General features: G+C 44.4%; 1 protein-coding gene and 1 non-coding gene across 6 annotated transcripts in view; both read right to left on the bottom strand.

Moving 5' to 3' along the window:
- Positions 1–23,717, bottom strand: part of SLC25A48 (solute carrier family 25 member 48) — a 274,610-nt gene that overhangs the window by 136,474 nt on the left and 114,419 nt on the right. The window lies entirely within an intron of this gene.
- On the bottom strand, positions 2,483–2,627 carry LOC119243895 (U4 spliceosomal RNA). The gene has a single exon (XR_005124881.1). It is a non-coding gene; the product is annotated as a U4 spliceosomal RNA (small nuclear RNA).

Consider the following 23,717-nt stretch of genomic DNA (forward strand, 5'->3'; position numbering starts at 1 on the left):
GGAAAAGAGATTTATACTCTTAAAGGTTCCACTGACTTTTCCCCCAGGTCAGAAAGGCCCAAAGCTGTCTGGACACCAGGCTCTGAGTGCCCTGGGACTACTCCAGGAGTGACTACTACAACCCACTGGGGCATGAGTTAGGATTAATGAGAACCTACCAGGGAGGCAACAGAGTTTCAACACCCATGGGGAGCCTATCACTATTGTTTGAATGAAAGAAATATTGCTTGCAATTGCGTCTCCAACCCAACACAAATACTTCACCTCACATTTTACTGCTTCTTAGTAGATCATTTTTTTATGAGCACGTATATCCTACAACTATTGAGTGTATTAAGTGTCAGATTAAACTAATTAGTAGTTGTTTAAGTCTCCCACATGCCTCCTGATTGGGGATTTATCTATTTCTCCTTTTAGTTCTGTCAGTTTTGCCTCAAATATTTGAAACTTGAGAAGCATATACATTTTGGATTTCATATTTCCACTGTTTAAAAATGTCCCTATCATCTCTGGTCATACTTCTTATTAAGAAGTCCATTTTTGCCTGAAATGGTAGAGGCACACAGATTTCTTCAGCTTCTGGTTTGCATGGTACTTTTTTCTGTCCTTTTACTTTCAAGTTGTCTGTGCTTTTATATTTAAAAGACATCTCTGTTTTTGTTCCAATACCAACTGTTTTGATTATTATGGCTTTGTAGTATAGCTTGAAGTTTGGAAGTGTGATACCTCCTTTCTCCTTTGTTTTCATCAGCAGGGCTTTGGCTATTCGTGGTTTTTTTGTGGTTCCATGTGAATTTCATCAGTATTTGTTCTATTTCTTTGAAGAATGTCATTGAGATTTTTATTGGAATAGCATTGAATCTGTATATTGCTTTTGGGAGGATGGCCATTTTAATAATGTTAATTCTTCCTATCCATGAGCAGGGGATGTCTTTCCATTTCTTTGTGTCTTCTTCAATTTCTTTTAACAGTGTTTTATAATTTTCTTTGTGTAGGTCTTTCACCTCTTTTGTTAGGTTTATTCCCAAGTATTCAGCAATCAAAAAAGATAAACTCATGCCATTCACAGCAACGTGGATGGAGCTAGAAGGAATTATACTCAGTGAAATAAGCCAGAAGGAAAAAAGAAAAATATTGGATGGTTTCACTTATAAAAGGAATATAGGAGAACCAAATAAGACATCAGTGTAAAAAAAAACAATAACAGGGGCCTCCCCAGTGGCGCAGCGGTTGAGCGCTGGGTTGCGAATGCCCGCGGCCTCCGCGGCGCCGGTTCGATCCCCGGCTGCTCCCCGTCACGGAGGAGGTCCCACATGGCGCGCAGACCTCTCCTGCCGCCCGCTGCTCCCCTCAGCAGTGTACTTCGGTCCTTCTGCCTGCTCTGCTCCCCGCTCTGGCTCTGGTGAATTCTCTCACCCTCCCGCGCTTCTGACTGTACAGTGCATGTATAAACAAAAAACAAACAAACAAGCAGACAAATAAATAAATGGAACATGCCTCTATTAAAAAAAAAAAATAAAATAAAATAAAAAAAAACAATAACAGTACAAAACACAACAAAGCAAAAATAGACAATTATAAATCAGAGACATCCTGCAGGGGAGGAGGAGGGAGAGGGATCAGAGGGAGGGAGGGAGGAGCACAGAGGACTGTGGTGATGGTGCATGGGTGCCTTGGGGAAGGAAATTCTATGGGGACTCAATCTGAGGGGGTGCGGGGAAGCAAATATTGTTTAATAATAAAAAAATAAAAATAAAAGACATCTCTTCAACACAGCATATAGTTTGGTTTTACTTTTATAGCCAATCTGATAATTTCTGCCTGTCAGTCCACTTTCACCTAATGCAATTATTTACGTGCTAGGGTTTAAGCACATAATTTTTTTGCTGTTTGTTTTCCTTTTCCCCATCTGTTTGTCATCGTCTTGTTGTGCCTCTGTTCCTCTTTTCCTGCCTTCTTTCCAGCTATCAAATATTTTTCATCTTTCAATTTTATTTCCTTTATTAGATTTTTAGTCATATATCTTTGTTTTATACTTCAGTGGTTGCTCTAGAGATTACAATATGCACCTTTACTCATCACAGTCTATATAGAAGGAATATTTTATCACTCTCTGCAAGATGTGTAAGTCCCCCACAAAGACATAATGTCATTTTCTCCCCAGTCTTTGTACTACTTTTGACATATAATTTACTTCAACATACATTATAAACACTACAATAAATGTTACTGCTATTCCTTTAAGTAGTCAACTATCATTTAAAGATTTTCAAAGAAAAATACAGTAAGTCTTTTATACCTACCACCTATCAACTTTCCAATGCTCTCAATTTCTTCCTATGAAATCCAACTTTCAATCTGACTACAAGTTTTTCAGCCTGAAGAACATTCCCTTAGCATGCTTGTAGGGCAGAGCTTTTGGCAACATTCTCTCAGATTTTGTTTATTGAAAGTTCTTTATTTCATCTTCATTTTTTAATTAGTCACTTTATATGACTTTCTAAATATTTATTTCATTGAGGTAATGTTGGTTTATGGCACTAGATGCTTTGGGAAAAGTTTTCAATTAGCAATAATCGCTCCTCATATAAACCTCATTGGCTACCATACTGCCACTGCGCAAAGCTGGCACTAGATACTTTGGGAGTACAGGTTCACACCCCTTCAAACGTGTTACCACATCCCACCCACCACCAAATCACCAATAACCCTCCACCATAGTCCACTGCAGGTCCTTCAGCTCACCCTCGGTTTTTTTTTTTGGGGGGGGGAGGTTTGTGGTTTTTTTTTTTTACAAATTAATTCATTTATTCAATGAACTTTCCCCTGAACCCTACTGTCATATATCTGGCCTCAGGCAGACGTCTGGATATTAAGATATTAGCTATTTTCTATATAGGCGAAACACTACATGACGTGCACCTCAAAGACATCTTTACAGACACATCACCCAAAGCAGTGATGGTGAAGGCAAAGATCAACAGCTGGGACTACATCAAATTAAAGAGCTTCTGCACAGCAAAAGAGACAGTAACCAAAACAAAGAAAGACCCACCGACTGGGAGAACATTTTTGCACACAACACTAATGATAAAGGACTGATCACAAAAATCTACAAAGAGCTGATGAGACTCAACAAAAACAAAGAAAATAACCCAGTCAAAAAATGGGCAGAAGAGCTAAAAAGAAACTTCTCTGAAGAGGAAATGCAAATGGCCAACAGACATATGAAAAAATGTTCAACTCACTTGTAATCAGGGAAATGCAAATCAAAACTACAATGAGATACCATCTTACACCAGTGAGAATGGCACATATTAAAAAACTAGCAACAACAAATGTTGGCGAGGTTGTGGAGAAAAAGGAACTCTCCTGCACTGCTGGTGGGAGTGCAAACTGGTCTAACCACTATGGAGAGCTGTGTGGAGATTTCCTGAACTATTAAACATAGAGCTTCCATATGATCCAGTAATTCCACTCCTAGGTATTTACTCAAATGACACAGAAACAGTAATTCCAAAGGGCACCTGCACCCCTATGTTTACAGCAGCACTGTTTACAATAGCTAAGCTATGGAAGCAACCCAAATGCCCAAAAATAGATGACTGGATCAAGAAGATGTTGTACATATACACAATGGAATATTACTCAGCAATCAAAAAAGATATACACATGCAGTTTGCAGCAACATGGATGGAGCTAGAAGGGATCATGCTCAGCGAAACAAGTCAGAAAGAAAAAGAAAAATACTGGATGGTCTTGCTCATAGCAGGAATTTAGAAAACCTAAATAAGGGACCAGGAAAAAGACTAATTAATACAAAGTAAAAATCAAAATCAACAAGCAACTATAAACCAGAGACACACTACGGAGGGGGAGGGGGAGGGAAGAGCAGGGGAAGGAAGGACTAGGGTCAAAAGAAGGGGGGGTGCAATTGTATGGGGAATATAACCAAAATGAAAATGCATACATTGTGCAAAGATGAAAAAAGATGTAAGAATTATATAAAATAAAATATTTAAATTAAAAAAAGATATTAGCTATTTTCTTCTACATTGTCTTTTCACCCTCGGTTTTTAAGGCTATCCTTGCTGGAGCCTGCATCCTGATTTCTTACTTGGCATTGTTTGATTGGCTTCTGAATTCTTTTCTTTCTGATAATAAGCCAGCTATTACTTATATTACTGTTTGTATGTATTATAGTTTTTCCCTTAGGCTGAAGACTTTTTTTCTTTCTCATTTTTTTTTAAGTAACTTGACTGTAATGTGCCTTGTGATGGGATTTTAAAAGTAAGTTAGCAAACCCACCTGGGGTTTGCTAAGCATCTTGGATTTGAAGTTGATCTTTTCCAACAAGTTGTGGAACGTCAGCCCATTATTTCCTAAATTATTTTCCCGTCCAATTCTCTCTCTTCTTCTAGATCTCTAGTTACCCAGATGTTAAACTGCTTGCTATTATTCCATCAGTCCGCTCAATTTTCACAAACTTTCTTCTCTTTTTAAATTTTATTTATTTATATGTATTTTACATCATTGTTCCTTTTTAAACAATGTTTGCTTTTTTTTCCCCCTCAGGTGTAGCCCCCACAGAATTTCCTCCACCAATTCACCTGTGCACCATCACCACAGTCCCCTGTGCTCCTCCCTCCCTCCCTCTGATTCCTCTCCTGCCTCCTCCCCTGCAGGATGTCTCTGACTTATAATTGTTTTTGTTTTGTTGTGTTTTGTACTGTTATTATTCTTTCCCCATAAGTCAGAAGGAAAAAGAAAAATATCAGATGGTTTCACTTACATGAGGAATATAGGGGAACCAAATAAGACATCATTTCTGTTTTTAAACAGTCATTTCTGTTGACCCTCATTCTGAAGTCTCGAATCCGCTATTAATCCAGTCCCAGGAAATTTTTCTAAAATGATAAATTATACTTTTTGGTTTAAAATTTCCACTGGGAAATAACCCAGTCAAAAAATGGGCAGAAGAGCTAAAAAGAAACTTCTCTGAAGAGGAAATGCAAATGGCCAACAGGCATATGAAAAAATGTTCAACATCACTTGTAATCAGGGAAATGCAAATCAAAACTACCATGAGATACCATCTTACACCAGTGAGAATGGCACATATTAAAAAAACTAGCAACAACAAATGTTGGCGAGGGTGTGGAGAAAAAGGAACTCTCCTGCACTGTTGGTGGGAGTGCAAACTATGGAGAGCTGTGTGGAGATTTCTGGACCTACTAAACATAGAGCTTCCATATGATCCAGCAATTCCACTCCTAGGTATTTACCCAAAGGACACAGAAACATCAATTCCAAAGAGCACCTGCACACCTATGTTTATAGCAGCACTGTTTACAATAGCTAAGCTTTGGAAACAGCCCAAATGCCCAAAAATAGATGACTGGATCAAGAAGATGTGGTACATATATACCATGGAATATTACTCAGCATTCAAAAAAGATAAACACATGCAATTTGCAGCAACATGGATGGCGCTGGAAGGGATCATGCTCAGCGAAATAAGCCAAAAAGAAAAAGAAAAATACTGGATGGTCTCACTCATAGCAGGAATCTAGAAAACTTAAATAAGGGACCAGGAAAATGAATAACTATAAGAAAGTGAAAAATCAAAATCAACAAAAAACTATGAACCAGAGACACTTTTGGGGGGGTGGGGGCAGGAAGGGAGGGATTGGGGTCAGAATGGGGGGTTGCAATTGTATGGGGAATATAAAAATAAAATTTATTATAAAAAAAAGACACCCAATAAATGAACATAAATTAAAAAGAAAAAAAAATAAAATTTCCACTGGGTTTGTTTTTACAGTTTTCCTCTGTTTCCTCCTCTTGTCCATATTTTCCTTTAAGTTCTTAGCCATAGTTACAGTAGCAGTTTTTAAATCCTTGTCTTCTAATTACATCTAGGTCACCTACGGTCACAGTCTCTCTCTCTCTCCTAGGAGTCATGTTTTACTGCTTCTTAGTATGTCTAGCAATTTTTTTATTGCATTCCTGACACTGTCAGTGGTAACTTATAAGAATCCGAGTAATGCCATCTTCCATTAAAGGGCATTGCTGTTTGTTCTAGAAGATAGTTAAATCATTGATCTTAATCCTCTTGACTTTGGCTTCATTCTTTGTTAGGTCTGGTCTAGTTTGGGTTTTAATTGTTTGTACTTAATCCCAGGGTGTGGTCTTTCCTCTAGAGCATGGTCCTTATTCCTAAATTATGATCTTTCCAGGATATTAAATAAACATTTGTGTTCTTTTCATTCTCTTCGTTCTGACTTGAACATAACTTTGACATCTTCAGCTCTTGATACCTCTGCTTTCCAGATCTACAAAAGCTGCTCTCTGCTGAGTTTGGTAGAGTCATACCATAGACACAAGTGCTCCTGCCCACAGCCAAGGAATCCCCCTTAGGTCTCTCCATAACTTAAACTTTCACATATGGATAATCATGTATGCACATTACTGAATTTCATTAAAGATCGTTTTTATTGAAAGATCACTTTTGTTACCTCAATTAAGCTATAACATGATACCTTAATCATGTTAGCATTATGAGGCATACAAAATTGGTCACGCCATCATGCCTCTAAAATTTCTTTCATCCTATTCCTATGGATTTGGTATTTATCCTACCTTAGTAGCATGATTTAGCAAGAGATACACAAAGTGTTGGATACAACTTAGTAACAAAATGAACACAGCTTCACCTCCTTGCAACTGAGTCAGTCTAACTCTACTAGGTGTGGTAGAGTCTCCTCAGTCAGTGTATCTTGGCCCTGCGGCAACACCACCAACTGGGGTGCTGGTTACAAACCCCCATCCACACCTCCCAAATGATTTTATTTTTTTTTTTTAATTTTTTTTAATAGAGGCATGTTTTATTTATTTGTTTGTTTGTTTGTTTGTTTTGTTTATACATGCACTGGGTACAGTCAGAAGCACGGGAGGGTGAGAGAATTCACCAGAGCCAGAGCGGGGAGCAGAGCAGGCAGAAGGACCGAAGTACACTGCTGAGGGGAGCAGCGGGCGGCAGGAGAGGTCTGGGCGCCATGTGGGACCCTCCTCCGGTGGCCGGGGAGCAGCCGGGGATTGAACCGGCGCCGCGGAGGCCGCGGGCAGCTTCGCAACCCAGCGCTCAACCACTGCGCCACCGGGGAGGCCCTCCCAAATGATTTTAATAAGATTCTCAGGTGATCTGTTTGCATACTGAAGCTAAAGAAGCACTTTTGTACTTGGTTGTTGTTTTATAAGAAAATATGAAATCTTGATTATTTCTCCAATGACAAATATTTGCTTCACTATTACCAGTTTCACATACCTCTTCTGCTTCTTTGTTTCAATGCCAAAGTGTAGCGTCATCTCTTATAAGGCATTCAAAATGTCAGTGAAACTTAACATGTGGCGCACCAAAATGCATATAACATCGTACCTGATGGAAGTGAAAGTGTGAACAGCTAAGAGCGATTTTTCAAAAGCTGACAATGACAATATCGTGAGCACTCCCGAGCTGACAGTAACTGCACACTATTCATTTCAGAGATGTTAAAACATGTAAAAGAGGGGAAATGTGCATCCTAAAATTGGTGATTTCGAGTAAGCGAGTCTTGATCTAGATTTGGGCTCTCTGGTACCAGGAATCAAGGTCAACAAATACAAACGATACAATACACTCAGTGCAGTCCCTGTCATTTTCTTCCTGTTTAGTTGAGTCTTCAACTGGTTTCCCTAAAACTGACAAAAAGCTGGGGATGCTGCCTTAACTAAGAGGGGGGTTGGTTGTGACCTCTACCCCACTTCATAACAAGTCAAGGTTTCTGTTGCATGTGAAAGGAATTTGCTTTGCTTTGCTACATACCAGAGTTTTCAGCACGCTCACATTTCTCTCCTGATGTAGAAACATGTGATGGAGAAAAATGTAACGGAAAAACACGTTTACCAAAGACTCCTTCTGGATTAAATAAAGTTTCTATCCTCCTCACCCTGATCTTAAGCAAGGGAAAACGAAAACTACAGGGGCCATGAATAAACAACCCCCTCAAAAATTTCTCATCCAATTTTCCCTAAGTGGTTTCAGAGACCAGAGGTCCTTGAAGTCGGTAACATCTTGCTCTTCTTAGTGTCCCTGTGTGCTTGATAAGTACTGATGAGACTTCTTTTTCCCAAGAAGTGTGTCTTTGGGTGGGAGTGGGGGAAGAGAGGAGGGTGGAGAGGGAGAATTAACCTGGAAATTCTGGGAATCCTGCAGCATTAATCTCTTCACACAGCTTTCTCTCACCCCCACGTCCCAGTTCAACACACGCAGGAAGATACGGTTTCACAAGGGCAAAATTAACATGTGGCATGTTGTTTTGATTGTTTTGCCATTTTCACAACCAGCATGTGATAGAAATTTGATTTGTACGTTATCCGTGTTCATTGCATTGAGGATATAAATGAAAAATGCTGAAGATTAGATAGAAGGAGTTGAACTCACTCTGTAGTAACTCCAAATCCAAATGGCTATTAAACAAACACCAGTTGACACAGACACCATGAGTAACTGTGTTTGTTAATAGGATTTGCTTTTTAAAGGTCATCTTTTATACTTTTTGTTCTAATCCTAATGGACACTAACCCTGCCTCTCTCTGCCTTGCACTTAGGCAATGAAGAACTTGGAAAATTCTTCCTCAGTCCCCTGGGAAGCAGACCACACTTCAACAGAGATGTACAACATGACCTGACTCAGCTAGCAACAACCCACATGTTTCCTGGTGTGTGAATATGGTATTGCTCAACCTCAGGGGTAATGGAAGTTAAAAACTGGCACTAGAGTCCAACATCTAAAGATGGCTACTGTGTATGCAGTTGCTACAGAGTATGTTTCTAATACAACAAGTATGGGTTTGTTCCATTCCACATGCTAAACTATTGATCAGATTACCAGTGGTGCAGTTAAACCTCCTGTCTGTGAAGAAACACAGGCAGATTCCTGCAGACATGTGTGTGACAGAAGCTGACCAGAACTTCATGGGGGAAGTATTCTCTGCTCTAAGAAGTCACCCATGCTAATTGGTCCCTTTCCATAGCATGGACATGGAAATACCAAAGAACAAACACAGTAGCGACTTACAGATGACTGCCACTGATACTTAAAATTTCATGTAATCTTTGAACATCTAGTCTAAAATTTCTTTCCATTTCCATAATGGAAAACCCCAGAGAACATACTCGGCCCCTCCCTCATAGAACAAAGCGTTTAAGAGTGTTGGCTGACTTGTTCCTCTGCCTCACTAAACAGTAAGCCTCTTAACAACGGAGACTATGCCTCATCCATTATACCAGCACAGGGCCTGGCACCAAGTAGATTTTCTACTGAATTTGTTGAATTAAACTAATTAGAAACATGTGTTAGATATAAAGTGACCCGTGAGTAGACAACCCAGAGATGAGTAGAAGGCCAATATTTATGACCAGTAACTATTAATTTCTTTTCTGTTAGAATCACTCATCTCTAATCCTAAAGTACCACCTGTTCCTAATATCTGTAGATACGGGAACCAGAAATGATAGTTGGCAAGAAAAAGAAAAAAAGAGAAAAATGGTGCTGGCTAATGTGAAAGAATGATAGAGTCTGGTTTGATATAATTTTCTAACAATTGTCTAGTGTTGAACTTGTGTTGGCCCTCCAAAGAGGATGGAATTGGAGAGACCCAAAACGAGGAAGGATGAGTAGAATGAGAGTCTGCTGAAGCTTGAGGTATTCCATTAAAGGCAGCAATAGAAGATCAAGCTCAAACTTTCTCATGAGAACTGGCTCTGAGCATCTCTTCCCAACTCTGCGTTCAAGGGTGCTGCGTTCACAGCTTGAAATCAGCATGGCAGGAATATTTACACCATGGAAACTGGCAAACCACAAATCAAGACTTTTTCTTTTCCCCAAAGAGTCAGATGCTAAACATTTACCAGCACATCACTGACTAAGGGTTAAATGACTAGTATTAAAGAGTATTCAAACTGCATTGAAACACGTTTCAATGGCAAGATTACCTTCTAGGCCTCCTCTAGAAGCATCTCTCACACCACCTGGAGAGAAGCCCTGCAACGAGGTTCCCAGCCCTGGTTACCCCTCCTGTTTAAATTCTATGGACTCAGCTAAAGTTCTGGCTCCCAAAACCACCACCACCATTGCCACCCTAGCTCATTACATGCAGCCTCAGTGCCTGGTAGGGAGTCCTGTTCAGAGCCCAAGGCAGCTGACTTCTTGCCATTACTACCTGCTCTGTGGCATGAGAGCTGGCCCCGAGCTCTCTGGCATATGTGGACCAACCCTGCTCCTCATGTTTGAGTACCAGCAGAGGGCAGAGGGCAAAGCTACAGTCACTGGAGTATTCCTGCAGAGAGCGGGTGCCTTCTGAGGTCGCCCCACCCCAAGACTCCCATTCCCATGAGGAACAGATGTACTTGGGGAACTGGAAGGGAAGGATGGGTAGTGGAGTCAGAGGAGACACAGATGGAGGCAATTAACAGTTGACACAAAACAAAGCTGCCACAACAGCAGCACTCACTGCCTGTGGGATACTTGGCTTCCACCCATGAATTAGGAACTCATCTGGCTCATTTCCTTGGTCCTCAGAGCCCCAACATACCTAAAGAAATGAACACCCCTGTTCAGTCATGGCTACTTGCCTTTTCCTTTCCATGGTGCACAGCCTAGGCCTGCCATGAAGTAGGCACTCAGAAAGTATTAAGTCAGCACCCACTGGAGCTCTGTGTTGGCTTCTCAGATTCCATCTCCCATTGAGACAAAACAAGACTTTCCCAAGCCCATGCCATCAACCCAGAGCATCACTGAACACCAAATCATTCCTTTCCCTTCTCAACCGCCCCCCAGCCCCCGCCATGGAAGCCAGTCTATAATCACCCTCATCTTGAGCTTTTTGTAGCTTCACTGAGGGCAGAATCTGAATTTCTTCTTTAGTGGTATATTTCTATATGGTCCAGCTGAAGGTCAGGGGCTCCAGAGTCCCATGATGATTGGTCCTGGTCTAACACCCCCATTCACTGGACCACGGCTCAACTCTCCAAGATATTTTGCCTCTCCCTCCTGAATTTCTTCTCCTATGTGATTTTAAGAAGGTGTCTATTCTTTGCCTTTGGTAGGGTACACTGTGTGGCAGAAAGGACCCAAGCCTGCATGGTCTCCCCAGACACAATATGGTAGCCATTCTTGATGTGGAAGCAGCACAATGCATTAACCAAGCTCACACATTACCCTGTTGCTGTCCAGGAGACATGGAATTGGCCCTGCTCCCCTACTTTGTCCCTGGAAGGGAAAATGGACTATTTGAAAATCAAATGAATGTAGCATAAAGCACTTGACCTTCCCCAGTTCTCAATTAGGCTCAGGAGATAGCTTGACCTCTGGGAGGATAGCTTGACCTCCTGTCATGGGGCTATCAGAGGCATATGGGTCATGCATTAGTCATTCACCAACTTCGGATTGAAACTAAGTTTTTTAAATTCTTTTTAGAGCTCATAATGTTCATGCAGATTCTAAAACTAAGCAAATAAGATAGTTGCTACTTCATTGTTTAAAATCTAAATCCAGAAGAATCTGTTTTTATTGCTGATTCCAAAGTTAATGCCATGAGAGTTGATGGGTTTGTTCAAATGAATGCTATGATTAGATCATCCTAATAACTACATATCTGTCTTAATCAGTGTGGGCTGCCATAACAAACCATCATCGAGAGGTGGCTTAAACAACAGAAATGTATTTTCTCACAGTTCTGGAGGCTCAGAGTCCAAAATCAGGGTGCCAGCAGTCAGGCTCTACTGAGAGCTCTCTTCCTGCCTTGCAGACTTCCTGCCTCTGCCTTCTTGTGTGCTCACACGGTCTTTCTTACTTCCTATAAGACCACCAATTCCATGGGTTTAGAACTCCACATTTATGACCTCATTTGCCCCCATTACCCCCTAAAAGCCTTATCTCCAAAATGGGCTGGCGCTTCCATGTATGAATTTGGGGGTGGGTGGGGATTACACAATTCAGTCCGTAGCAGTGTCTTTGATGAGTTTTACCTTGCCTCAACTGCAAAGTTCTTCCGGACCAGGTCTCTTTCTCAGGGGAGGCGTGTCTATGATTAATGCAACCCACTTCCTCACCAGAAAACTACAAAAATAGTCTCCGTCCACAGTCTGTCGTCTTCCCATTGCTCAGATTGGCTCTCCTGCCTTTGCAATCACCATTAAACCACAGAGATAATTACCCGTCTGAGGGCCGCCGTCCTCCTACATAACCTGAAGCCATTGCCATTTGTCACAACAGATCATTTCTAGAACTCTGACAGCCAGTCCCGGAAGCAGGAAGAATGCTCATTTTCCTCACCCTGCCAGGATTTCAGAAAGAGCTTGGCTCAAAATAGATGCTATTGAAAAAGGAGACACATGAGGAGGTACACGGCCTATCAATACCGCAACACAGGCCTCTCCACCCTCATCCTATTGACTGCGTGAGAGCCGCTGCTGGAAGCTTGTAATCCAAAACCATTAAGTATTCATGGGGCTGGCAACCACAAATAGAAAACGAATTGTATCAATCTCTTTCAAATTAGTATAATGACATTGTCTGGGAAATGGTGATAAAAAATTGTTGAAAATACTGGTTTGAATTCTCTTCCCACTCATTGTCTCAGGTTCATCTCTCTGTTCAACACACGCTTCCCTCCTGGTGGTTTGGAGACCTCTGGGTTCAGTGACAAACACAGAGAATGAAAGACCAAAGCTGACCCTGACTTTGTACACGAACCCTGTTCCCAGCAGAGCAGACTTTCCCTTCTTCTGTACCTCATGATCAGTCCCTGAGTCTAATGCTTATCCCCAGATAGTTCTTGAATGTGCCTCTCTTCTGCATCCTATCCCCCCTTTTCCGATCCAAGCCATCATGTCTTCTCTCACCTGCATACCTGTTCCTGCCTCCTAATAGGTGCCCCCCAGATTCTCTGCTATAATCCATCCTGCTCACAGAAGCCTGAGTCACCCTTCTAAGACACCGAGTCGCCTTGCCACTTTCCTGCATGATACCTGTGTGATATAGCAAGGCTTTGTATGAGCTGGTCACCCTTCCAACTCAAGGAGCAGGTCTCCAGAGGATTCTGGAAAAGATGTCACCCTCAGGTTAGTCTTACACACCTCTTTTATCTTGACCCTGACCTAAAATCACATGAAAAGAGAAGATCCTTCAAGACACATGTAGGCCCCTGTGTTTAGGCATCAGGCAACTAAGTCAGAGCAGAGAGAGGGCAGACATGGTCTCAAAGACCTCCCCCTCCCCATTCCTGGATCTGACGTCAAAGGAGTACCTCTGCCAAATAGTATTTTAGATAAAGAGCAAAAACACCCGACAGAAAGGTACACCATTTTAAAATTAACACTAATGATCAGGTTGCGAAACTCCTTAAATCATGTGGTTGTTCTTCACAGTAACCTCACAGAACACTTTAAAACAACCTCACAGAATATTTTAAATGAGTCCTTCTCCAAACAAATTCTCCTCTCTGGAATAGCCCCATTCCACTCATCTGTGATTACAGTCATCCTTTTGCACAGCATGAGAACAACTTGGACAGTTAAGGCTGATGTGGGGAGAAGAGGGGGACAAGTTGAGCAGGACAGATTAGTTCTGGAAAATTAGACATTTTCTGGGTCACCCTGGAGTTTTCAGTTTTGCATTTGGCTTCGTGGAGCATAAAGTCACCTGAAAGCTTTCTAAAATGAGAACTATTTAAAGTGCCAATTGCACAGAGCCATTCTGGAGCTAACAGATGGGAGCTGTAAGCACTGCAAAGCCATGGCTCCATCTCCATGCTCAGGACATAAAGCTGCAGCATAATCTGGGCCCAGTTCTCAGGAAACTCAGTCTGTTAGAGGAAACCCACATCAGAAAGCTGAGACTCTCAGTGTAGAGTCAATAATGCTTTCATGAGGAGGTGCCTCCTTCAGCCTATTTCCCACCCTCATTTTCCATTTTCCTCTCTCCTCACCAAACCATGCCCAAATTCTACCTGGAGAACCTCACCCCCAACACAGCAGGCCTCTGATCACCTAGCCACAAAACGGTCCATTTCTCCAAACAAAAAATGCACTTGCTGCTAAGTGGAGACTTCCTTTCAAGAAGGGATTGGATCACAACTCACTCTCCATCCTGGATTGGATCACAACTCACTCATGCCAAGTCTTCTATCCTGGATCCTGGCTAGTCCTTTGTGGACAGACCGCACACCAGTGCAGAGGTGGTGCTGTCACCTCCCAGCCAGACCCAGCTCCCAGAGCATGTTGCATGGGACTGAGGCTCAGCCAAAGAGCAGTCTTCCCCTTCACCTCCACCCTCAGCCCCAGAAGGAAGCAAAATATTTAATTTCTAAAACTCTATCAGTTGGCTCTATCTGGAAGCCCTGGATGTTCAAGTCAGGGGTTGCTTCACTTTCCCTGGGGTCTTGGTTATATCATCCCCATGACAATGAGCATGGCTGTGACAGTTTTCTACAAAACTTCCCTCTTGGAGCTAGGTACTCAGTCCTCGGGGTGGACGAAGAGTTTTTCCATTAGGAAAAGTCACCGTGGGAACCTTCGGAGGAGGCTTCCCAGGACCAGAGGAGAGATGGGAAGAAGCCAGCACGGCTGCATGTGCGAGGAGTCCTAGAGCACCATGCAGTCCAGACAGGTGCCACATCTTCAGACGATCACTCTGCAGACATGTGACTGCAACCTGCCTGCCCCAACCTCTCAACAACCTGCCACATTCTACCCGAGTCATCTGTTCCGTTCCTAAGCCCTAGGTAAGAACAACTTCCCCCGATGGAAAGGATCCTCCCCAGTCTCAGATAAGATGAACTGATCAGATTCTGAATCTCCAGGGTCTTGGTACCTATGAGAGTCACTGTTGGTGCCTTGACCACATTCCTCAACACTTGCCATTCTTATGTCAACAGCATGGCTTCCCAAACCTCCCAAAAGTCTCTGTCCGCGGGCTTGCACTGATCGATGGAGGCTGCTTGGTCCATGCTCAGAGCAGACCAGAAGTGCTGGGAGTTAACACCCCACCCACCCAGCAGTTGAGGAGTGGGAGTTGGAGGATCAACGCCCTCCCCCCTTAGCCGTGATAACTTGGAGCACATTTTACACTGTTTCCCAGAGCACTCAAGTCAACTGCAACCTCGGCTGCCCAGAGTTAACCCCACCCCCCTTCCCCACTGCCCAGTGTCTCTTGGGATTAGAAGCAAGATCTATGTGACTCTAAAGCCCCAAGTCTTTCTACGACACTAAACTGATAGTCACCCCAGTTTCTCTATACCCAGAAGCCTCAGACAGCGATGCAGGGCACACGGAGCCTATCTTCAGAACCACACTGGCCTCTGAGTCCACAGCTTATCCAGACACTGCGTTCTTGGCGTTGCATGCCTGTCCTCTGCACTCAGATTCCACCCCAGGTGTTTGGCTGTGTCTCCAAAGTCCAGGGCGATTTTTTGTTTGTTTTTTTTTTTTTTCTTTAAGCAGAGCTGTTTAAAAGAGGTAAAAATGCTAGGGATTCTGGCACTGGATGTCCTTCCAGGTTCATTCCAGCCCTGAATTACTGTGAAATGATTCTGTGAAAAGCAGCCCAAGGCAGAATTGGAAATATAATGAAATATTCCTCCCTTTAAAAGTCATCGTTTAATGATTGTTCTAATTGTCGGGGACTTTATGAAAAGAGACCACAGCCTAATTTTGGAAATTAACCTAGCACCAGCTGCAGCTTCCTGGCCCCAGCACCGGGGACATATATCCTTGTCTTCACACATATGCTCATCTGGTCCTGGGGTGGCCTCAGGGGGCTGAGGCACGCAAGATGAAATCCCACAAACCTTCATTATTAAATCTATGATATATTTCAAATCCCACCCTCTATCTTGGTAACAACGTCTCTGACATCCCTCCAAAGTATGGGAGAGAGGGCAGGTGGGAGTGAGGGCCAGCAAGAGCTTCTTATTTGTCTGACCACATCCGCCAACCTCTTCTCTGCCACATTCCTGAGCAGTGGAGGGGTGTCCATCCTTTGAGACAGGTCTCTTCATGCAGCCCTTCCAGCCCAGAGAAGGGGCCATCGACCATTAACTAACAGATGTCAAACTAACCAACGCTGTGTGAACAACGTCACTTCCCTGTGTCCCTGTATCCTCAGGCTAGCCCAGACCCACTGCGATGACCTCCTCAGGTCATCCCTGGGCCCCAAAGTCAGCCTTACTTCTCTTCCACTCTTTTCCCCTCCAACAACTTCCCTTTGTCTCTCTCCCCCGGTACATACATGGAAGGCAAACTAAATCCCAGGTGGGGGCCTCCATGATAAGAAAACAGCCCCATCAGAAATTTGACACTTCTCAACCAGGTTCCTGGGGGGGCAACAGGGGGAGGGCAGGGGCTGACCCCTTCTGGGGAGGAGTATTTCCATGGAAAAAGTCTAAGAATCTTCACTGAGGCACAGATGCATAATGGGGAGATTTGCAGTTATTCCAAGGAACTGGAAGTCTTAGGCATGTTTTTCAAAAATTATAAATGTAGGGCCTCCCCAGTGGTGCGGCGGGTTGAGCGCAGCACTGTGAAGCTGTCTGCAGCCTCTGCAGCGCTGGTTCGATTCCTGGCCGGCCAGGGAGAAACCCACATGGCGAGCAGACCTCTCCTGTCGCGCCCGCAGCTCTCCTCAGCAGTGTATTTCGGTCCTTCTGCCTGTTCTGCTCCCTGCTCTGTCTCTGGTGAATCCTCTCACCCCCACAGCTCTGGCCTGTACCCCAGCTCTTGTATAAAAATAAATAAATCTTAAAAAAATGTAATAATCTTAGAGTCATCTACCCCCATCCTACCCACCCTACTGAACCCAGGCAAATGTCATCTTCTCTAGAAAGTTCTCCCTGATTCCCTGTGCCAAAGGAGGCCATTTGACCCTCTCTCTGCTCTGTGCCTCCCTCCTTTCCTTAGGTGGGTCTCACGTCGCCTCACTGTGTGCATACCCCAACGTGCTCAGTGTGCAGTGGGCTCAGGGCAGGCGGGGCTGTCTCCTCATGTCAGGTCCCAGTCTCATCTCATCCCACCCCCAACATCAGCCTCACATTTTCTTGCTGAAAAGAGATGTGCAATCCGTGTTCAGGAGGAACACAGGGAGAGAATGAACTTTTCTGGTGGCACCATGGAACAATGACAATAGGAACCTTTCAAGATGTTCCCTCCCTCAACATAAACACCAAAAATACCATAAACACACAACAGCAGTACTAGAACGAGCCTGGCACCATTCTTTCTGTCTCTACCAGACATCTCACTTCTTCTGATGTTATTAATATCTTAGGAAAGCAGAGATGGGAGAAGAGGGAAGGAAGAGCTGGAGGGAGGGGTGCAGAGAGAGAGTCCTTGATCAGCCGGGGTCTGGTTAAAAAACATAAAGCAGTTTAATGGTATTGGAAGCAGAACAGACACATGGACCAATGGAACCGCATAGAAAACCCAGCAATAAACCCACAGATCTATGGTCAACTAATCTTTGACAAAGGAGCAAAGAATATGCACTGGTGGTGGGAAAACTGGGTCGCTACATGCAAAAGAATGAAGCTTGACCACTACCTCACACCATGCACAAAAATCAACTCAAAATGGATTAAAGAACTAGACATAAGACCTGAAACCATAAAAGACATAGAAGGAAATATAGGCGAAACACTACATGACATGCACCTCAAAGACATCTTTACAGACGCATCACCCAAAGCAGTGATAGTGAAGGCAAAGATCAACAGCTGGGACTACATCAAATTAAAGAGCTTCTGCACAGCAAAAGAGACAATAACAAAAACAAAGAGAAACCCCACCGACTGGGAGAACATTTTTGCACACAACACTAATGATAAAGGACTGATCACAAAAATCTGCAAAGAGCTGATGAGACTCAACAACAACAAAGAAAATAATCCAGTCAAAAAATGGGCACAAGAGCTAAAAAGAAACTTCTCCGAAGAGGAAATGCAAATGGCCAACAGGCATATGAAAAAATGTTCAACTTCACTTGCAATCAGGGAAATGCAAATCAAAACTACAATGAGATACCATCTCACACCAGTGAGAACGGCACATATTAAAAAAACTAGCAACAACAAATGTTGGCGAGGGTGTGGAGAAAAAGGAACTCTTCTGCACTGCTGGTGGGAGTGCAAACTGGTCCAACCACTATGGAGAGCTGTGTGGAGATTTCTGGACCTACTAAACATAGAGCTTCCACAGGATCCAGCAATTCCACTCCTAGTATTTACCCAAATGACATAGAAATACCAATTCCAAAGAGCACCTGCACCCCTATGTTTATTTACAATAGCTAAGCTACTAAGCTATGGAAACAACCCAAATGCCCAAAAATAGATGACTGGATCAAGAAGATGTGGTACATATACACCATGGAATATTACTCAGCATTCAAAAAAGATAAACACATGCAATTTGCAGCAACATGGATGGCGCTGGAAGGGATCATGCTCAGCAAATAAGCCAGAAAGAAATGGTCTCACTCATAACAGGAATCTAGAAAACCTAAATATGGACCAGGAAAAAGAATAACTATAAGAAAGAAAAAAATCAAAATCAACAAACAACTCTGAACCAGAGACTCTCTTTGGCGGTGGGAGCAGGGATTGGGGTCAAAATCAGGGTTGCAATTGTATGGGGAATATAAAAATTAAAAAAAAAGTGAAAAAAAAACATAAAGCAGTTTAATAGAAGAGCTTTCATACAAGGAACAAACAACAGAGGTACTGGAAGAGCAGAAAGGCCAAACAGGCAAAGATAAAGTAACTTAGAGCTCAGCAACAGCAGGAATCTAGTGGAAGGTCAAAAAAAAGAGGTTACAAGCCCAGGCACCAAGGTCACCCATGAGGGCCTGGAAACACAGAGGACAGCCAGGCTGACTGTGGGAAACAGAACCACAGGGGAGAGGCAGCCATTGCTCTGGGCACCGCCCAACACAGAGAGAATTACCCTGGCTATTCCTGTTTCTCACCCTGCAGCCTCACACTAGAAGGTGGCCACACACAGCCAGAAGCCCAAAGCAAGAGACCAAGAAATGTGGGTCTGAGCAGTGAGCCAGTGCAGGAGTAAGAACAGTGCAAAAGAAGGGACTTACCCAAACTTGGTGATAGGCCCAGGAGAAGGCAGACAGCCCAGATTCCTCACCTCACTACCAGGGAGTACCCAGCCCTCTCCTTCCAAGGGACCAATAAAGTCAACTCTCCCTGGTCATATGGTCGAGCTGGTCTCTCAGGGCTTCAGGATGCCCCTAATGCATAGATCTGGGCACCACCCACCCTCATCATTCTGATGAGAACACCAGGGTGGTTAGGTCCACAAGAGGGGGAAATTAGGGCACCTGCTCTGCAGAAATACACACACACACATAAGAATATGTGCATGCAAACACACACATACACGTGCTAGAATTCTCTGAATGAGGTTTCCCCAAGGTTCTTCTTAAACTGATCCTTTTGTCTCCTTGATAAGACAAGGTTTGGGCTTCAAAATTCAAGGTTCTAACATTAAAAAGCCACCGTTCACCAGAAACACATATCAAAACCTGGAAATCATTGCCCGGTGATAGTGAGAACGATCAACTCTGACATTCGAGCAGGGCTCATGTGCCCATGAATGTTTATAGGAAGACATGGAAGAAATCCCACTTTGCAGAGAAACAGCTGGTTGCTTAAAAGCTTTGTTTATATTTGAGCATCTGCCTCAGGAACTTGACGTATTATAAACTCATTGCCACCCACCTTGTCCAAACTTTCATGAGAGAAATGGAAGAGGATTGATGAGGGCAGTTAGACCCAGGCTCTAGAAGTCTCAGAATCACCACCCCAAGTGTTCTTGCACCCAACCTGCCCCAATATTTTTGAGTTTTGCCGCATCAAGGTCCAGCCTTGGTTTTAGTGTCTGCCATTGACTTTGTAGAGCCCAAGGCTGTGTCCAAACCCACAGGGGATGGGGCATTAAGAAACTAGAGGCCAGGGCCTCCCTGGTGGCACAAGGGGTTAAGTACCGCACTATGAAGCAATCCGCAGCCTCTGCAGCACGAGTTCGATCCCCGGCCAGCCAGGGAGCAACCCACATGGCGCAGCAGACCTCTCCTGTCTTGTCTGCTGCTCCCCTCAGCAGTGTATTTCAGTCAGTCTGCCTGTTCTGTTCCCCACTCTGTCTCTGGAGAATCCTCTCACCCCCCTCACCTCTGGCCTGTACCCCAGCTCTTGTATGCATAAATAAATAAATCTTAAAAAAAAAAAAAAAGAGCGAGAGAGAGAGAGAAACTACAGGTCAGTGGCGGCAGCTCAGCTCATATAAAGTCATTTCTGGGGGCTGGGGAGAGCCAGCCTCTACAGGACCAGGGGAGTGATTTACCAAACTGGAGAGAGGCCCAGCATTTGCCAGTCCCTGTCCCTCACCAGGATGAGAAGGGTGATCCTGGGAGACTATATTGGCGTCCCCTCCAGCAGAAGCAGGCGTCACAGTCAGCAGAAGCAGAACAGGAGTCTGAGGAGGTTTGTCTCCATATTCCTGCCTCCCCATCAATGATCTTCTTCCCCCTTTCTACCTGAGGGTAACCCAACACACTTTTATTTTATTTTAAGATTTACTTATTTATTCAAGAGCTGGGGTACAGGCCAAAGGTGTGGGGGGTGAGAGGACTCACCAGAGACAGAGTGGGGAACAGAACAGGCAGACTGACTGAAATACACTGCCGAGGGGAGCAGCGGGCAAGACAGGAGAGGTCTGCTGTGCCATGTGGGTAGCTCCCTGGCTGGCCAGGGATCGAACTCGTGTTGCAGAGGCTGTGGATATCTTCATAGGCTGTGTCTTAACCACTTGCGCCAGCAGGGAGGCACCCACCAGGTTTTTAAAGATTTTTTTTTATTATTTATTTATACAAGCACTGGGTACAGTCAGAAGCGCGGGAGGGTGAGAGAATTCACCAGAGCCAGAGCGGGGACCAGAGAAGGCAGGCTGAAGTACACTGCTGAGGGGAGCAGCGGGTGGCAGGAGAGGTCTGTGTGCCATGTGGGACCCTCCTCCGGTGGCCAGGGAGCAGCCGGGGATCGAACCGGCGCTGCAGACGCTGCGGGCAGCTTCGCAACCCAGCACTCAACAACTGCACCACCGGGGAGGCCCCCAACAGGTTTTTAAATGCCTTAAACCATCAAATCCCATCAAGCCTGCCCCCAGACATGTTGGCTCAGATGCCACCAATAATACTAAACTCAAAGTCCCAGAGCAGAACTCACCAGCTGAGCGTGCAGGGGTGCCACTTGGGTCCCACCCTGTAGGGGGCCCCTACTCTGCCTGTCCAGGCACCTCATTACATCCAAGAAATCTGTTGTAGGAGATCAGCAATCTGCAGGTGGGCGAGTCTGTGGAAATAGGTTCACCTCTCCAAGGGAGCAGTGGCCTCCTCAGTCCTGTCCCAACAGCCCCATCAGCCTCACCTGCCCTCCCCACCCACCACACTGCCCTCACCTGGCTCATCTGGCCCTTCAATCTTCTCAACACACAGTCTTGCGTTTTCATGTCCTGGCAGTCCATGCCTTTCTTCCTCCTATAGAGTTTTTCCCCTCTGGGAAAACCCTTACCCTACTCCAAAAGTCAGCCAAGCATCACTTATGGTCTCACCTCACCGACCAGGGCTCCTTCCTTGTCCTTGTAGCAATGACCCCGCCTTCCTGTGAAGCCCCCTGGTTGCACAGCCCTTGTCTTGAATAAATGACAGTGAGGGTCCCTGAGCACATGGCTCATGTCCCCCAGCGAACAGAGAGCCTCACAGGGACAGGGTCAGGAGCCGTCACTAGCCTGGGGCCAGGCACACTTAAGTTCCGTAACTCAGTCCCCATAAAAAGAAGCCACGTCACTTAATCATATCATCGCTTCACAGCCTGATTTGGGTGGACAATTCTGTCCTATGGGCCATAGACATAAAAGGACAGAAATCTCCTCTTCATAAAATCCAGCCAAGAAAATGCCAAGTCTGTCACACCAGCCAAAACTACATTCTGTATTTTCTGTCTGCAGACTCAAACAAACTTCAAACAAGCACCACGTTAGAAACTTGTCATAAAGCTTGCTCTAGATTTGGACAAACTTAAAAGATCCCCTATCTTGCCACTACTCATTTAAGAAAACCCATAAAAATGAAAAATTTGGAAGGGCTCACTCGCTTTACAAAAGGCAGCTTGGAATTTCAGTTCCTCTGGAATAGAATTTCCCAAATGGTCATCCTTACACCATCATCACAGTTCTTGCCATCAGCTATCCATTTGCCCTCTGTGATATTAATTTAAATGTTTTCTTCCTACCAATATTAAAACGACTCTTACTTAAACTTAGTTATACTCATTCAACGCATCTTCTTTTTTCTAATAGCCACTACCCAAACACAAAATAATTGACCTTTCCAAAAGCCTGTGTACACCTAAAATCTCTTTGTCTCTCATTCAGGCCAAGGCTAGCCAGCTCAGGGGTGGCCCTGGTTTCCTTTGCTTGCTTTTTGATGCTGAGGACCGAAATGTCAACATTGCTGCTCCACTTGGTCAGGGATAGACATGATGGTTATGGTGCATGGCTCCAGGCTCTCAGGATGATTCATGGACCCTGCTCAGAAGCTCCCGAGGGCCCAGCTAAGGAGGTTACTGTGAGCAGAGTTTGCAAACATTGGGAGGCGGAAGGCAGAAAGGCAAAGCCAAGCTTTGTGTTCATTTCAGGGAATAGACACACCCGTCGGGATCCCGCCCACTCCCTTTCCAACCTCAGAGTGTCACAGGCAGAGAAGAGAACCAGTCCAGGAAGTCTTCTCACAAAGATCCAAGAGCCTAGGCACTACTGAGGGTGGGGCTGCGGAGGCATGCCAACTCCTTATGGGGCGCCTGGTGGCAGAGGCCATAGCAACAGCAGCAGTGGCAGCAGTATTCAGATGACAGACTGCATCCCCTGAAGTCTCGTTGTGCTGGTGCCAGGCTCATTTTATCTGGCACCTGGCATTGCACACCATCAAGTAATCAAGTCTGGGGAGAACAGAAAGGCTGTAATAATTATAACTGCAATTTATCAAACACCTCCTCTGTGTCCAGTTGGGAAAAATGCTTTGCCTATATTTGACTGGGATGAATTCTTTGCATACTTTCACTTACTTCAGCTTCACATAGCCTCTCAAGGTGGAGACTATGTTTGCAGAAGGGGACCTGAGGCTAAATGCTGAAATGAAGGGATAAGCCCAAGGTGACACCCCAAGGTCATATGGCTCCTCCATGTTCTGATGGCAGTCCACACGCAGTCTATAGGGTTCCCAATACCTTCTACTGTTCCCCCAAAACTATCTGAGACCTTGTTGATGTCCCCAGGCAGGAACCATGGTCTATTCTGGGGTGACCAATAGACACTACACACTCCCACACCTTGAGTGTCACCCCAATGGGGAAACACCTATCTTCAGAATTCCCCATTTGCTGTTCTGAATCAGTGAATAGCCAGTACCTGGGACTGGGCTGGGTGCTGAGATGGGAGTAAGAGGAGAGAAAGTTCAGCTGGCGCAACCTCAGGGTTTCCCAAGAGCAAACTTTACCCTGGAAGCCATTCATTTCAAAGCAGCAGTGTCAAGGAGAACTAGCCGTGCACACGCCAT

The sequence above is a fragment of the Talpa occidentalis genome, unplaced genomic scaffold (genome assembly GCF_014898055.3).
Source record: "Talpa occidentalis isolate TD23 unplaced genomic scaffold, MPIMG_talOcc4v2.1 talOcc4.13, whole genome shotgun sequence".
Classification (NCBI taxonomy): Eukaryota; Metazoa; Chordata; class Mammalia; order Eulipotyphla; family Talpidae; genus Talpa; species Talpa occidentalis.